The 16104-nt window shown below is 43.5% G+C and overlaps 1 long non-coding RNA gene and 1 other non-coding gene across 2 annotated transcripts in view; one reads left to right on the top strand and one right to left on the bottom strand.

Annotated features, from left to right (window-relative positions):
- The window catches only part of LOC144670309 (uncharacterized), a 621539-nt gene that overhangs the window by 145870 nt on the left and 459565 nt on the right, over positions 1 to 16104 (bottom strand). The gene's annotated exons all lie outside the window — the stretch shown is intronic.
- On the top strand, positions 12244 to 12333 carry trnar-ucg (transfer RNA arginine (anticodon UCG)). Its single transcript is given in 2 exon segments — positions 12244 to 12280; positions 12298 to 12333. It is a non-coding gene; the product is annotated as a tRNA-Arg (tRNA).

Genomic DNA, 16104 nt, shown 5'->3' with positions numbered 1-16104 from the left:
GCGGCTGTGTGAACATTAGTAGCCCAGGGATAGATTTCTCTATTGCCAGACTAGATTCGTAGTTTCTTTCCAGGAGATTTGTCTTTTTCTTTCTGAATCCAAACTTGGTCTCTTATTCATTTCCGCTTGTCATTGTTTCATGAATGGCGGCCTCGTTTCTATCTCTCTGAGCCTTTAGCTCTGAAATTCCTTCTAGAAACGGCCCCAATTACCAACCACAACCCGCACTCCCCAGCCCGCTTAAGACCCTCTTAGAATCCATCCCTTTGACCAAGTTTTTGTTCAGCTGCCCAAATTTGTGACTCAGTGTCGAATGTTGCTTGACTGAGCTCCTTCGAAGCGCTTTGGGAAGTTTTATTCAATTGCGGTGCTGTTGTTGAAATTGTTCAAATTTGGATAAATTAATATTCGGAAACAATTTTGTTAAAATTTTCCTCGAATTTCCTCCAATTGTTTCGCGTTGCGAAACTCCTGCCATGAGGTGGTCACATGATGACCAGTTTGATAGAGTAAATCAGGAGAAACTGTTCCCACTGACGGAAGGGCCGCTAACCAGAGGGCACAGTTTGACGCTGATTGGGAAAATAGCCAGGAGAGAGATGAGGAGAATATATTTTACACAGAGTGTTGTTGTGAAATGGAAGCTATCTGGACGGGTGGTGGAAGCAAATGCAATAATAACTTTCAAAATACATTTGGAGAAATATCTGAAAGGAAAAACAACACAGGAATATGGGGAGGGAGCTTGGATGTGGGAGTAATTATATCGCTCAACCAAAGACCCAGCACAGGCGGAATGACCTCTGTCTGTCCTGTATCCTTCTATGATTCATGGATAGAAATCAGTCCTACATCCTGTGGGGCATGAAGGGTGTGAGAAGCTGGCATAAGAATTGATCCCTTTGGCGCGGAATGGAAACGGTAAAATATTGTCTTCTTTCAGGGAATCGAAATTGAATTGAGGTATGACTATGTCTGTTTAAATGTGGTTTGTTACCAGTTCCAGATTATTGAATTTAAAGGGATGTGTTATCAGGCAAAGAGCTTACTATGATACTAAAACAGAAAATGCTGGAAACACTCAGCAGCAACTGTAGAGGGAGAATTAATTAATGTTTCAAGTTAACGATACTCGTTAGCAGAACTGAGGAAAGGTAGAAATGTAATAGGTTTTGAACAAGTGAAAGAGTCGGGTGCTGGGAAGAGGTTGAAGAAAAGCGCAGGTCTGTGATGGTGTGCGTGCCCGGAGAGATGAAATTACAAAAATAAGTTTCACGGGGCAAACGCCACAGGGAGTTTTAACTCTTTCAGAGTAAACCCCATTAGCTGCTGTGGTTGGATTTGAACCTGTGTCTTCAGAATATTAGGCTAGGTTTCTGGAGCACTAATCCAGGAACATTACCACTATGCCAAACATCTCCCCATAGGACAGGGAGTTGTATTGGTACAGTGAAATAAACAAACGATTGGCCCAGATGAGGTGTGAATGGCTGGATAGCAGCCGTCCAATTGCAATGAGATAGAATAGAGAATGAGGGAAAAGACGAAATAGCAAAAAACACATGAAACAAAATTGGGACAGTGTTTATAATCTAAAAGTATTGAACTCAGTGTGAGCCCTGAAACCTGTAAGATGCCGAGTTGAAAAATGACCGTGTTCTTCCTCGTGCTTACGTTAATCTTCATTGGAACGGTGCAGCAGACCAAGAAAGGTCAGAGTGGGAGCAAGGTGGCGAATTGAAATTACAAGTGGCAGGAAAGTCGGAGTCAGGCTTGCGGACTGAAATGAGGTGTTGTCAAAGCGGTCACTCAGTCTGTGGGGCCTCATCATGTAGCGGAGGCCATATTGTGAACACCAAATATATTATACTAAATTGAAAGCAGGACAAGTGTATCATTGTTAAACTTGGAAAAAGTGTTTGGGGCCTTGAATGTTGAGAAGGGAAGAGGTAAAAGAGGAGTTTCAACTCATGCTCTTGCATGAGATTGTGCCCTAGTAAAGGGGTGTACTGGGGGAGCACCAGCTGTCGCCGAGTGAATGGCCCCTTTGGAATGGTGATTGTGGAGGAGAAGGGAGGATGTTTTTGGTGGTCATATCATGCTGGCTGTGGTAAAAATATCGGAGGATAATGTGTCGAATATGGAAACTGGCGGGCTGGACGGTGAAAACAAGCGCCACTGAATCAGCTCCGCTCAATGTACACAGCACATAATAATCCGCAATTTCCGGTCAGCAGCAATTACCACCTCACACAAAGATTTTGCCTCCCCGATGTTTCTGCACATTTCTCCATGGATCTTCCCGCCCTGATGTCAGAGAAATGCGCAGCACCGCCGCTATCTAACTCCCCCATCTAAACCCAGCGGCAGAGTAAAGCAACGAAAGTACATGGCACCTTTTTACAGTATTAGCCTTATTCTGGTAGTTTAAATATCGAGTCATTGACTGTGCGGGAGCAAATACATGACTGATTGGGTGAGCTAGTGACTGAATGAATGGTTAGGTGGGTGACGTGTGTAGGTAGATAGCTGGCTGAGTGAATGAGTTTGGTGGGTGAGTGAGTAGGTGGGTCTGATGGTTTAAGTGCTTGACCGTGTCAACATACAGGTTAGGAGCCAGTCAGAAGATCCGCGGAGAGGTCAGGTGGTCGGATCGGGGCGACTGAGTATTCGGTTGCGCAGTAACCCAGGTGATAGGCCAGAATTTAAACTATTTAACCTTTCCTGGGCATCTAGCAAGCTAATTGTTTGGGATCTGTCCCAAGTTTCTGACTCTAGTTCAGAGTCGGAGGCATTCGAGGAGGGTCCACGGCAGGAGGGGTAAATGTAAACTTCCCGGGAAGTTCTCACGTTGGTCCACATGGGAAAGACCTTTTGGCTGAGTTTGTTGACACCGGAACAGCAGAGAGCACGCGCTCCACACGTGGAGTTTCAGTGTCTGTGACGTCAAAGCCAGTGACGTTCCAGGTCACTTTCAGCAGCGGAGATGGTGCAGATCAAACTCAGCCCGAAATTAACACTGTTTTGCTGTGTTCCGCTCGCTGGCCCACTCCCGAGCCGGAATTCACTCTATAAATGTTTATAAATATTTCTATAAGTGCGTGTTGGTCCCGCAGATGGTGAGACTGGAGAATTAATAATGGAAAACAAGGAACTGGCTGAACTGTTGAACGGGTATTTTGTTTCTGCCTTCACTGTAGAAGAAGGACATATAGAGTGTACAGAGCGATTTAGATTGGTTGGGTGAGTAGACAATAATTGGCAGATGCAGAATAACTTGGTAAAATGTGAACTTGTCCACTTTGGCAGGAAGAATTTAAAAGCAGTGCATCATGTGAATGGAGAAATGCTGCAGAACTCTACAGTGCAGAGGGTTCTGGGGGTCCTCGTTCATGAGCCTCAAGAAGTTGGTATAGAGATGCAGCAAGTGATTAAGAAGGCGAATGGAACGTTGGCGTTTATTACAGAAGGAATCGAATATAAAATTATGGAAGTTTCCCCACAGTCATACACAATTGGTGAGACAGCATCTGGTGGACTGTGGACAGTCTTAGTCTCCTTTGTTAAGAAAGGATATAATTGCATTACAGCAGGTCAGGGAAGATTCAGTCGACTGGTTCCTGGAATGCAAGGGTTTTCTTTAGAGAAAAGGTTGAGGAGGTTGGGCCTATACCCATTGGAGTTTTGAAGAATGGGAGGTGATCTTACTGAAAGATATATAATCCTGAGGGGACTTGACAGGGTGGCTGCTGAGACTATGTTTCCTTTTGTGGGGGACTCTACAATCAGGTGACTCAGTTTAAAAATATCGGCCTCTCCCATTTCAGACTGACAGAAGGTCATTTGTTTTCTCTCTCTCTCAGTGGGACATTAATCTGTGGATTTTTCTTCCCCAGAGAGCAGTGGAGGCTGGGTCATTGAAAATGTTCAAGGTTGAGTTGGAGATATTTTTGAGAAAGGAATGAGTAAAGAATTATGGGAGGCAGACAGGAAAGTGGAGTTAAGGCCACATTCAGATCAGCCATGCTGGAACAGCTTCGAGAGGCTAAATGGCCTCTTGCTGCTCCTGATTTTCGTGTTCTTGTTCTTGTGTGCCTCTCTCGGCACTGCTGTCCCTGTCCTGCTCACCATCTCGCTTGCCGGACTGCTCGGGGCCTCAGTAATATCCCGCTCCTCCGCCTGCTTCCTACCCCTCACCGCCTCACTTGCTGTTCTGCTTGTCACCATCTCCTCAGTTCTTGTGGTGAGATGGGCGGCGACAGGGGTCAGGAGGGAGGTGCCGATAGGGAGGTGAGGGGCCTGGTAGTCGGGTAGCGAGCGGTGCGGCAGAAGGGTTGGAGTGTAGCGCAGCGAGCCAGGCGGGGAGGGTCTGGCGTCTGTGCACCTGGCATTCGGGAGCAGGGGAGTGAGTGAGAGGCGGCAAGTGGGCGACCGTCAACGGCTGAACAACGAGGACGTCAGCGGTGGGAGGAAGGGCGCACGCACCGGCAGACTGAGTGGGTACCGAGTTCCTGTTCCAGCTCGGTGTAAGGAGTTACAGTGTAAAACTGATCACAATTCTAGCATTGCTGAGTTCTGATGAAATGTCATCGACCTGAAACGTGAAGACCCTTTCACTGTCCACGCTGCTGCCTGCCATGAGGTGTAATTCTTAATTGTTTTCTGGTGTTACGACAGAAACCCAAAAGGAGGGTTGACGCACTCTGGAGGACAATGAATACACAAAGCGGTTATCTCGCTTACCTGTAGAAGGCTCGTTGGTCGAGAGGTATGATCCTCGCTTCGGTGATTTTCGTTAAATGATCGTGCGAGAGGTCCCGGGTTCAAATCCCGGGCGAGCCCTCGTGTGTTACCACTTGTAATACATATTTCTTTACGAGCGAAAAGGCGGGTTTTACTTAAACCCGGGCGAGTTTTTAGAACCTGAGAAGTCATTATAACCAAATTATCACTGCAAAACAGGTGGAGTAAATGAAGAAACTGTTGCTCATGTAATCGGACGGTTAATTTATCCTAATAAGAGAATGAGTTCATTTATCCCAAGAAGAGAATGAGTGTAACTGAAACTTGAGTTTTCTTGCCGGCTCCATGGATACTGCCTGGGCCTAGACACTGCCTGGTGTATTTCTTCAGTGTTCTCTTTTACCTAGAGCGCTCTGAAAGAATGGCTGATATCTTTTGGGTGCCAATGAATGTCTATATTGGCTGAGTTATATACATACAGTTACATTATTGGTCTCGCCGTGTGATTCTCGCTATGGGACGTTTTATAAGTGAAAATGTGAGCGGTCTCTGTTTCAAATCTCAGGCGAGCTCTCACGTGTTGTTATTTGTCGTGTAAGTCGCCCAGTGCATTGTCGAAAACTCATTGCGGTCTAGGTGGAGCGGTTTACTTATATCAGGGGTAAGTTTGAGAACTGGACCCACCATTGCAGAGAACTCATCAATGAAACACACATGAAGGAAATGAAGGCAATTTGAAAAAAAAAAAACAATTGCTCACTTAATCGCACTGTAATGTTTCCCGAACAGACTAATTAGACAACCCCATTTTCTGGATGAATGCTTTCGGCTGTTGTATTCTCTGAGAGAATTGTCGTCTTCTCTGAGACGGCCAGGTCTGGTAGCCCCATAGTGTGAATTTGATTTGATCATATTTTGTTTGTGTTCTAGGAGTTGTACTGAGCAGAAAGTGAGCCGTTTCACCTCGATCGATATTTTAGTGTAAAGGTAATAAACAATTTCAGGAGAAGGTATTTGATAGGCTGTGTGTGCTTAAAGTTGTTTAGGACCAGACGAGGTGCATCCAGAATACTGAGGGAGGAGAGCAGGAATTGCAGGGACACAGGACACAATTTTGCAATATTCCTTAGACTCGCGGTGGTGACAGCGGAGTGGAGAATTGCTATTGTAACATCCTTGTTCAAACAAACGTGTAAGGATAAGCCCAGAAACTACAGGGCAGTCAGTTTAACCTGGGTGGTGAGCTACCTTTCAGAAAGTAAAATTCCTGACAACATGAAAATTACCTCGGGAAAATGCGCATTAATAAATAAAACCAGGATGGATTATGTTATGGTCCCAGCAGAGATTACCCTGGGACAATCCTAAACCCAGAGTGGAACCCAGCTTGATAGATTCTAACTTTTATTTGTTTGTTTAAACACGTGGAAAGTTGCTACTGAACAGAGTTATAGGAGTCAGCTGATCAACTTTTAGCTTAAAATAAATAAAACATTTATTCATCGAGAAAAGATGAATCATGTTACAATACTCTTTCACCCTCAATTATAACTTTACAGGTGGAGACAAATTTGTAAGGATAACGCAAGTTGGATAATCTATTTTATTCTTTAAATTACACAGTAATTACACAATCCATGTATCAATAGGCACCCTGTGGTAAGGCACACAAGACCCTGAAACGAAGTGACAGATACCACCTTAACCAAATGCTATGGATCTCTCCTCAACTCCCCACAGAAGCTTGTCAAGCTGTGAGTCAACCAGTTTCACTGCACTCCGCCTTTCACACGAGGATTGAAGCCATCCCCTCTGCCCCTCACTCTTAAATTCATTAACAGGACCTGTTTCAGGTTCCCATCCTTCCTTTGACCAGAACGTCTGTTTTGGACTTACCCCTCATCCACTCCCCTGGATTTTGGGATTTTTCTTTCGCTTGGGACTAACAACCTGCTCCCTTTTCCAGTCTCTCTTGGCAACAACTTTCAAAAGCCAACCGAGGTCCGCAGCTTCCAAATCAAAACTGCAGTTTCTTTCCTCTGTGTGTGTCTGTGGAAGGGACCTGCCTCTTTGCCTCCCTCTTGCTAGGCAACAGCCCAATTCTTCTACTGATGTGTTTGCTTAACTTCTTAAGTCGTAAACCTGATTAGAAATGCATGCACCTTTTTAAAACGAAACTAAAACTCCATTTGACCTTTCTTAACACACATACAGAAATACAAAGATAAAAACAAAAAGCTAAAAGCTACTGCGGATGCTGGAAATCCAAAACAAAACAAAAACAGAATTACCTGGAAAAACTCAGCAAGTCTGGCAGCATCGGCAGAGAAGAAATCAGTCAACGTTTCGAGCCTCCATGGCCCTTCAGCAGAACTGCAGCATAGTTTCAACAAGGGAGAAATATAAATATAAATATAAATTTATATTTCTCCCTTGTTGAAACTATGCTGCAGTTCTGCCGAAGGGCCATGGAGGCTCGAAACGTTGACTGATTTCTTCTCCGCCGATGCTGCCAGACTTGCTGAGTTTTTCCAGGTAATTCTGTTTTTGTTTTGTTTTACAGAAATACAAATCAAACTTAAACTTTAAAGCTAAAACTCATTCCTAACAATTGCAAATACCAATATAACTTCCTGAAACCTCTCTACTTCCTAACAATTTGGTAAGAACAAATCGTGTTATTTAACTTCAGTTAGTTTTTTTTTTGATGCGACAGCAAAGGATTTTGATGAGGGTGAAGCCCTTGACGTGATTTAAATGGACTTGAAAAAGGCATTTGATAAAGTGCTGGACAAAAGACTTCTGAGGAAAGTTAGAGCTCATTGAAAAGAAGGGACAATAGCAGCACAGATGCGAAATGAGCTGAGTGACGGGAACCAAAGATTTGTGGTGAACTGTTGCATTTTGGACTGGAGAAAGTTATCTTGTGGAGCTCCCCAGGTCTCTCAGGGACTTGTGCGATATCGGGAACTGGCGGAAAAATAGATTTCAGGCCCAAGGTCAACCATGATACCATCGAATGGCAGGGTAGGCGCGATGGGCCGTGTGGTCTACTGCTGTTCCTATTTCTTGCGCCCAGTGTCAGGGCCCCTGCCCTTCCTGTAATTGATCAGCCAGATCTTGTTGCAAGCTCACAATTCCAACATTTTCCGGTGATACAAAAGTTAGAAGGACTGTGAACTGTGAGGAGGATAGTCTAGAATTCCAAAGGGATCTAGAAATGTTGATGGAATGGGCGGAAAAATACCAGTTGAAATTTATTGCAGAGTAGCATGGTGTCATTCGTTTTTGTAGGTAGAGCAGGGAGAAGCAACACAAAATGAAGGTTTACAATTCTAATAGGATTGCGGGAACAGAGGGATGTGGGTGTATATGTGCATAAATCATTTATCGTCACAGGACAGGTTGAAAGAATGACCAGTAAAACAGCCAACGTCATGGGCAAAATTAATATAGCATGTTGTACAAAAACAATAAAGTTATGTGAAGCCTGTAGAAAACACTGCTTCGGCCTCAACTGGAGTATCGTATCTAATCCTGTGCTCCACAATTTAGCAAGGATGTGAAAGCATTAGTGAGATTGCAGAAAAAAATCACAAGACAGATTCCAGGAATGAGGAACTTAATTCACATTGAATGATTGGAGTTGGGAATGTGTTTCTTGAAGAGATGGAGTTTGAGAGGAGATTTGATAGAGGTATTCAAAATCACGAGATGTGTGGAATGGGTAAATATGGTTTAATCGTTCCATTGATGGAATGATCCAGAACAAGAGGACACAGATTTAAATTAATTTACAAAAAAAGCAATTACCACATAACAATTTTTTTTCCCCTTGTAGCATATGTTTAGGATGTTGAATGCAGTGTCTGAGAGTGTACTGGAGGCAGGGACAATTGAGGTTTTCAAAAGGGTATTGATCTTGATCTGAAAAGAAAAATAAGCAGTGTTACAGGGAAAAGGGTGTGGAGTGGCAGCAGGTGCGCTGCTCGTTCAGAGGGCCAGCCGAATTCAGACGGGCCGAATGTTCTCATTATGTTCTGTGATTCAATTACCCCATAAAGAATCAGGGAAGTTAGTCACGACTATGATCAATTGGTGAGCAGCAAGTGTCTAAGTGAGGTTTACAGGGCAGTAAGTGTTGGAATTTCCTGGGACAGGATGTGACTAAGTGGCAGTTTCCTGGAACAAAACATTCGGCGAAATAGAACCATAGAAAAGTTGCAGCACAGAAGGAGGTCATTAGGCCCATCTTGTCCATGCCAGCCCGAGGACACTCAGGTGCCCTTTCTAATCCCAGCTTCCTATGGCAATTCGCCATCAATTAATGGAATTATTTAACAGCACAAAATGCAACATCCATCTGAACCTAACCGATGAAGTTACTTAGTTTAACAGACAAGTTCACTCAAAAACCTTCAATCTTCTGTCAATAGTATAAGACAGGCACTAGAATCACTTGACAGAGAACTTGGGAGACATGGATTTGTTGGTTGATCTATGCAAGTTGCTGATGTTGAGATTGATTCATGTTAATTTCACATAGAAATCAGTTTCAACTCAATGAAATCAAAGCACGTCCCCACTCATTCGGTGAGAGTGCTGTTTTCTTTGCAAACATTGCAGAGTTATTTATTGAAATGCTTCATCTTGCTGTTTTGAAACTTTGTTCTCTGTCATCTTTCTATTTTTAGTTCCTAACAAATCAACAACAGCTATTCACCCTGATAAATTACTTCTACACAGGATGTCTCGGTTGGTGGCATTCACAAGTTTATAGAGCCAAATTTAAATCCAGGGCTTGAGGACCAAAGTCATTGTCAACACTCCCAGCAGTGGCTCAAGAAGGCAGCTCACCACCGCCTTTCAGGGCAAATCTGAACTCTTTCCAATGTAAGTATATTCCCCCTTAAAGAAAGAGACCTAAACAGGACTCAATACTCTAAGTTTTGTACCATCAACGCCCTTTTCAGTTATCACAAGAATGTCCGAGTTTATACTCCATTCCCCTTTCAATAAAGGCCAACACCACATTTGCCTTCCTAACTGCCTGCTGTACCTGCAACGTAGCTTTGTTTTGTGATACATGTACAAGGACACCCAAGTCTCACTGCAGCACAGCATTCTGCCATCTCTCTTCATTTAAAGAATATTGTTTTTTTTTAATCTATCCCACCAAAGTGGTGATCCTCACATATTCCCACATTATTGTATCTACCAAACTTCTGTCCACCATCTCAACCTATCTTTATTAATTTACAAAGACTTTACATTCTGCTCACATTTTGCTTGCCTACTTAAAGGGCTTTAGTACTTTGAATTGTAAACTTGTGTAAGGGGAGACGGAAAGACAGTATTTGCCATTCTTTTAACAATTACCTTAGATCTGTAATGCCAAGATAAATCCAGTTTTATGATTAAAAATATGAATGATTCAGAGACCAGAACTGAATTCAGAAAACGAAAAAATGATGTTAAGCCACTGACCCAGAAGTCCAGTCTGGCCAGTGAGGAATCTACCCCTGAACCACTGACGTTAACAAATCCGCTCGCTCCATGTGTCCAGATGGAAACCTGTCTGAAGGAACATACAGCCTGACAATGTGCAACAAACGGTTGGAAATTTCAGCAATTTCCTACATAAAAATGCCGAATACACTTGAGAAGTTCTCCAGTGGTTGTCACGCGTCGTTGTGAAATTTTGTGGTTGTCAAAACAGCTGAAGAAAAGCAAACCTTTGTTTTCTATTAGAGAAAACCTATCCAACGCAGGATGTTCCCTCCTTCTCGCTCTTCCACATTCCCTGCACACATTGGAGTCTGATCTCGCAGGCTTAATAGACGCAATCTCGGCTGTCTGTCAAAGGGCTGATCAGAACCTGTTTCCTTATCCAGGTAAACACCTACACAGAAATAACAACAACAACAAAAATATTGTAGGGGCTGATTTATTTATTTATGGGTGTGGGCGTCGCTGGCTAGGCCAGAGTTTATTGCCCATCCATAATTGCCCCCCAGAAACTGGCGGTGAGCTGCCATCTTGAACCGCTGCAGCCCCTGTGGTGTAAGTCCACCCACTGTGCTGTTAGAGAGGGCTTTCCAGGATTTTGAACCAGAGACAGTGAAGGAATGGCGATCTATTTCCAAGTCAGGATAATGTGCCGCTTGGAGGGGAACTTCCACGTGTTGGTGTTCCCATGTGTCTGCTGCCTTTGCACTTCCAGATGGTAACAGTCATGGGTTTGCCTGCCGATTAGGCAGACAATCCAAATGCTAAGAATTTATTACGAGAAAATCTTTTCCATACGTTATCTTTGGTTCCTTTTCGAATGAATTAAAATCTGCCCTGGTTGGTCACTGACCCTTGAGGCAGTGGGAACAGTTCATCTTTATTAACTTTCTCTAAACCCTCTTGACAGTTCTGTCTGTGGAGTGATTAAAAATACCGAAAGCCAGACGTGGGATTTGAACAATGAGGGACTGTAGATCAATGATAAGGGAAGTGATACTTTGATAATCAGATTAGGGAATAGTTTGAAAATTATGAAATCCGTCCAAACCTGTGCATTGCTGGTTCAGGAGCACAATGCGTCACTAGGGCGTGGGAAACTCGGATTAGATTCCCGAAGTTGCCGATTCTGTAACAGCGTCACAGTCCCTAAATTATTTTCTTTTCTTCAGGTTACTTTCAGTTTGCTTTCTGTTTTAGTGCAGTGATCTTGTAGTTAGGGAAATAAATTGATTTCAGCATGATGGGCGGATTGGTGATTCAGGGGTAGAATTCTTATTTTTCATCAAATAAACCTGGGTTCGATTACAGTGAACGCATAACTCAATGTCTTCAATAATGGTTCAAGGATCAAATTTCCGGGACAGATAAATACCCATTTTCTCGCTTATCCTTCATATATTTGATGAATACAAGTCTATAAAACTGAGATTTAAAATTAAAGTGCTGTTTCCCGATGGGATCTCTGAAATTCCCCTTTGCTGAGAGAGATGTTTCCTAATTTCACACCAGAAACGACTTGTTTTTTGACTGAGCCCCAAAGCCCCCAGACCCCTCCCCCTCCCCCAATTCCAAAATTCCCGCCATCGCTGAAGTTTCTCTCTCTGACACTATCGCCTTAACATGTCGCAAACCGCGATCAAATTGTTCATTAATTCGGGAAGAACGGCTTCCTTTGTTCGTGGTTTATATGAAGGGGCTGTTCTGTGGTTTATTTTCTGGAATTTAGCAGCGGTTGAGGGGAGGCCACGAGGCAGAGAGTGAGAGAGATTCAAAACACTACAGGAGAATGATGAGGAGAGGGTGCGGACAATAGGAACTGAGTTCCCGATCTCCCAATCCTTATTTTCCAACGAAGGACACAGAGTCGAACTCAGACCCTGAGGCCATGGATCTGGGATTCAGCGGATCATCCAAAAATCGAACTGAAAAATATACCGCCACGATATTTATTTACATGGCACTAACATCAGTTCCAGTATTACATTACTTGACTGCGTGGCCTAATGGATAAGGCGTCTGACTTCGATGGTACTTGGTGAGGTTATCAGAAGATTGCAGGTTCGAGTCCTGCCGTGGTCGTTTTATGTAGAAATCTGTTTAACTTCCTGAAAACCGCGGTCTCACTCGTCAGCTGAAGGTTCTGCGTTTCCTTCCTAACATGGCAGGGCTCTTTCTCAAAATGTCTGCTCTTCTTAATTTGTGCATTCATTTCTAACTGATTTTGTTTAACTGATCACGTTCGTTAAATTATTGATGTGTCCAACTGGAACAAAAGCTGTGCATCAATCGGTTTAATAAAATGCTTTGGGAGAATTCCAATCTTCTCATGAAGCGGCTCGATCATTAGCTGAATCTGCTGTCACTGGACTAAAAATACAGAGGTGCCAGGCTAATCTCTGCGGACACGGGTTTAAATCCCAACAGAGCAGATTTAAATTAAAATATTTCGTAAATTTGGAATTAAAATCTCGGCTCAGTAATGGCGGCTATGAAACTGTCATCGACTGTAGCAAAAACCCAACCGGTTCACGAATGCCCTTTACGGAAAGAAATCATCCGCCCTTCCCTTACCTGTCCTACATGTGACTCCAGACCCACAGTAATTTGCTTCACTCGTAACTTCAAGGATAATGTGAGATGATCAACAAATGCTGGGCTTGCAAAAGACGCCCATAGACTATGAAAAAATAAACAAGTGGGAAACAGACACGACATGACTTTCAGGATGTCTACCTTTTCCCTTGAAGAATGAAGACTGGAGGCTGGTCTCATACAGGTTTTTAAAATTATGAAAGATTCTGGGAGGCTGAATTTAGGGAAAATGGAGCAGAGAAGAGTAGATAAGTATGTGTCTCGCTCTCACAAACAAGACATAGGCTGACGGGTCGCATACAACGTTATACTAATTAACTGCGCATCGGCAACTCATAAGAGCGGTAGATAAATTCCATCCGCAATGTCTCCGCGGCACCCTCCAGATTCCGTGGGAGCACTGCCGAACAAACTGTAGTGTCGTTCTTGAAGGCAGCTCCACCAGCATTCAGGCCAAACTCCTGAAAAATTAAGATAAAAGCAAAATACTGCGGATGCTGGAAATCTAGAACAAAAACAAAAATACCTGGAATAACTCAGCAGGTCTGACAGCATCTGTGGAGAGGAATACAGTTAACGTTTCGAGTCCGTATGACTGTTCAACTGATGAAAAGTCATTCGTACTGGAAACGTTAACTGTATTCAGACCTGCTGAGCTTTTTCAGGTACTTTTGTTTTTGTTTCTGAAAAATTAACTTGGACGGACTGCGCACTGTGTCCGGATAATCGAAAAGCGTCGCATCCGCCAAGTCCTGTTTCCTCAACTCTCAAATGGACAACATGCCAGGGGAGGACAAAAAAATGCTCCAAAGACACTCTGAAACGTTAATTCAAACGCTGCAGCATTTATATTAATGACTGCGAGGAACTTGCTTCTCACCATTCAAAATGACCAAAACCTGCCCCCCAAGCTGCAGCGCGCTGTGAGTCCCCAGGTCTTCATGATGAGGCAGAACGGCGGCTAAGGAGAAGTAACAGGAAGCAAATCTTGCACTCTGGATCTCACTACCTCGTGGGACATCCTGTCCCCATGTGTCCAAAGGTCTGTAGGCCGAGAATTGACCTGTTCACTCTCATGAAGACCCATGGCAGAAACTCACGGTCCTGAGTGGATGTCATCATCGTATCGAGGGGCAGACGATAACCACTGCTTGTTACATAATACATATAAGAAGAGGTCATCTCCATCCATAGTATTTCTACAACTGTCCCTTCCCGAATAATATGAACAAGTCTCCTCTGTTGTCTCTGATCTGTCAACTTCACTGTATCAGAATGTGCTGCCATCTACTGGCCGCAACAGAGCGGTAGAAATTCACATTGTCAGTGTCGCGGAAACAGGTCAATGTGAGGAATTTGTGATGTGATGTGATGGGGCAGATATAGAAATGCAAATATGAAATACAATTTAGGAAACACGATTAATTAATTTATTCCCATTGAATCGGCAGCAGTTACAGGCCAACTATCGCATGGAACAACTGAGACGATTAGATAAACTGCATTTAAGGGAAGTCTAGATAAGTAAAGGAGGGAGAATGAATTTCAGGGATAAACAGAGAATGTTACATGAAGTATTCTAGGTGGAGGATCTTGTCGGGCAGTTTACCTGTTAGAACAAATGGCCCAGTTTCAGTGAGGTATATTCTGGGTTGAATGAATCCAGATTTGCAAAGTGTCTCAGGGACTGACAGACACGTAATGAGTCCCACACTCAAACTGTGAACAAAAGACAGAGAGATCCAGAATGAATCATTAACTCAGGCCTGGCATCAGTGACTGACTGATACACGTTGAATCGCACACTCTCACAGTATTCAATGGACAGAATGATACAGAATGATTCATACACACAGGCACATCATCAGAAACTGACAGATCCACGATTAATCCCGAAAACAAATCCTGTCCCATGGACAAGGTGATAAAGAATGAATCTACAGAGACCGACAGATGAACAATGAATTCCACACTCAAACCCTGTTCCAGAGACAAAGTGGTCCTGAATGAACCTCACACACATGCACATAGAATAGCTACAACAGAGAAGGGGACTATTCGGCCCTCTGTCTCTCCTGAGATGCTTCAGCAGAAACTCAGCTATCCCAGTCCCCAGCCCTGCCTCCATAGCCATGTAAACTTTTATCTTCAGGTGGCTGTCCAGTTCCACTATGAAAGCCCCGATTTTATTTTGCCTCTACCACATATCTCAGAAAGTGCATTCCAGATCCTCACCACTCACCAGGGAAGATGAATCCTCATGTCCACATTGGTTCGTTTAAAACCGGTGCTTTGCACCAATAGAAACTGTTTCTCACTGTCTAATCTGTCTCGATCTGTCGCTGCCTCGTTGTCCTGTATTCTCGATCGTCAAGCATTGTTTCTCAGTCTGACCCCATCCCTGCAACTTCGGAAAATCTCTTGGCCAACCCCTGCTCTTTGTTCGTATGTTCCATCAAATTACTCGAATAATCGGGATGAAGAACTTCCTTAAAGAAGCAGTCATTGGTTTAAATGAAGGGACCGAGCTGTGATTTAATTTCTGGAACCAAGTAGGTCCTGGAGGGAGCTCAAGGGCCAACGAGAGTTATAGAGAGCAGAAACATTCAGGGGAATGGTGAGAAGAGAGAGAGCGAGCAATTGGGGCTGAGTTTCCGATCTCCATTTCTAAAAGACAAGAAGGCCTAACATAAAATTTGAGCTAAACCGATCGAGGGTGATATCAGGAAGGTTTCTTCACACAAAGGGCCGCGCAAATCTGCAACCCCTCTCCTGCTTTTGAACCTGGGGGTCAATTCGAACATTTAGGAACTGCATCTGTTAGTTTTTGTTTGTTTGTTTGTACAGTAAGTATTTTAAGGATTATAAAAACACGATAGATGGATGAAGTTCAAATACAGAACAGTCCTGAGCTGAACAGGATTGAGTGGAGAACAGTCTCCGTCCGTTCCTATATTCACATCTTCCTAATCCTGCACCAAACAAATCATCACCCATTCTATTTTTTCTTAACAGTCAAAGTTAATTTCTCCTCCCATCTTCATAACGAAAAACGAATCCTGGAGGGAACTGAAACTAAGTGCATTCCTTTGTTGAGAACATTTTCCTCTCACGATTAACGATTTCAGATTGGATACTAGAACCCCATCCACCGGTCAGTTACCAGTAACTGCTACTGACCCACAGAGAATCCTGTCACCCCTGCATTCTCTATATTTCCCCAGCTGCAAATTCTTCCATCAGCTTTGGGGAATATTT

This window comes from Cetorhinus maximus, chromosome 31 (assembly GCF_964194155.1).
Source record: "Cetorhinus maximus chromosome 31, sCetMax3.hap1.1, whole genome shotgun sequence".
NCBI lineage: Eukaryota > Metazoa > Chordata > Chondrichthyes > Lamniformes > Cetorhinidae > Cetorhinus > Cetorhinus maximus.
The sequence above is the reverse complement of the archived record's forward strand: the minus strand, read 5'-3'. Positions and strand labels throughout refer to the sequence as shown.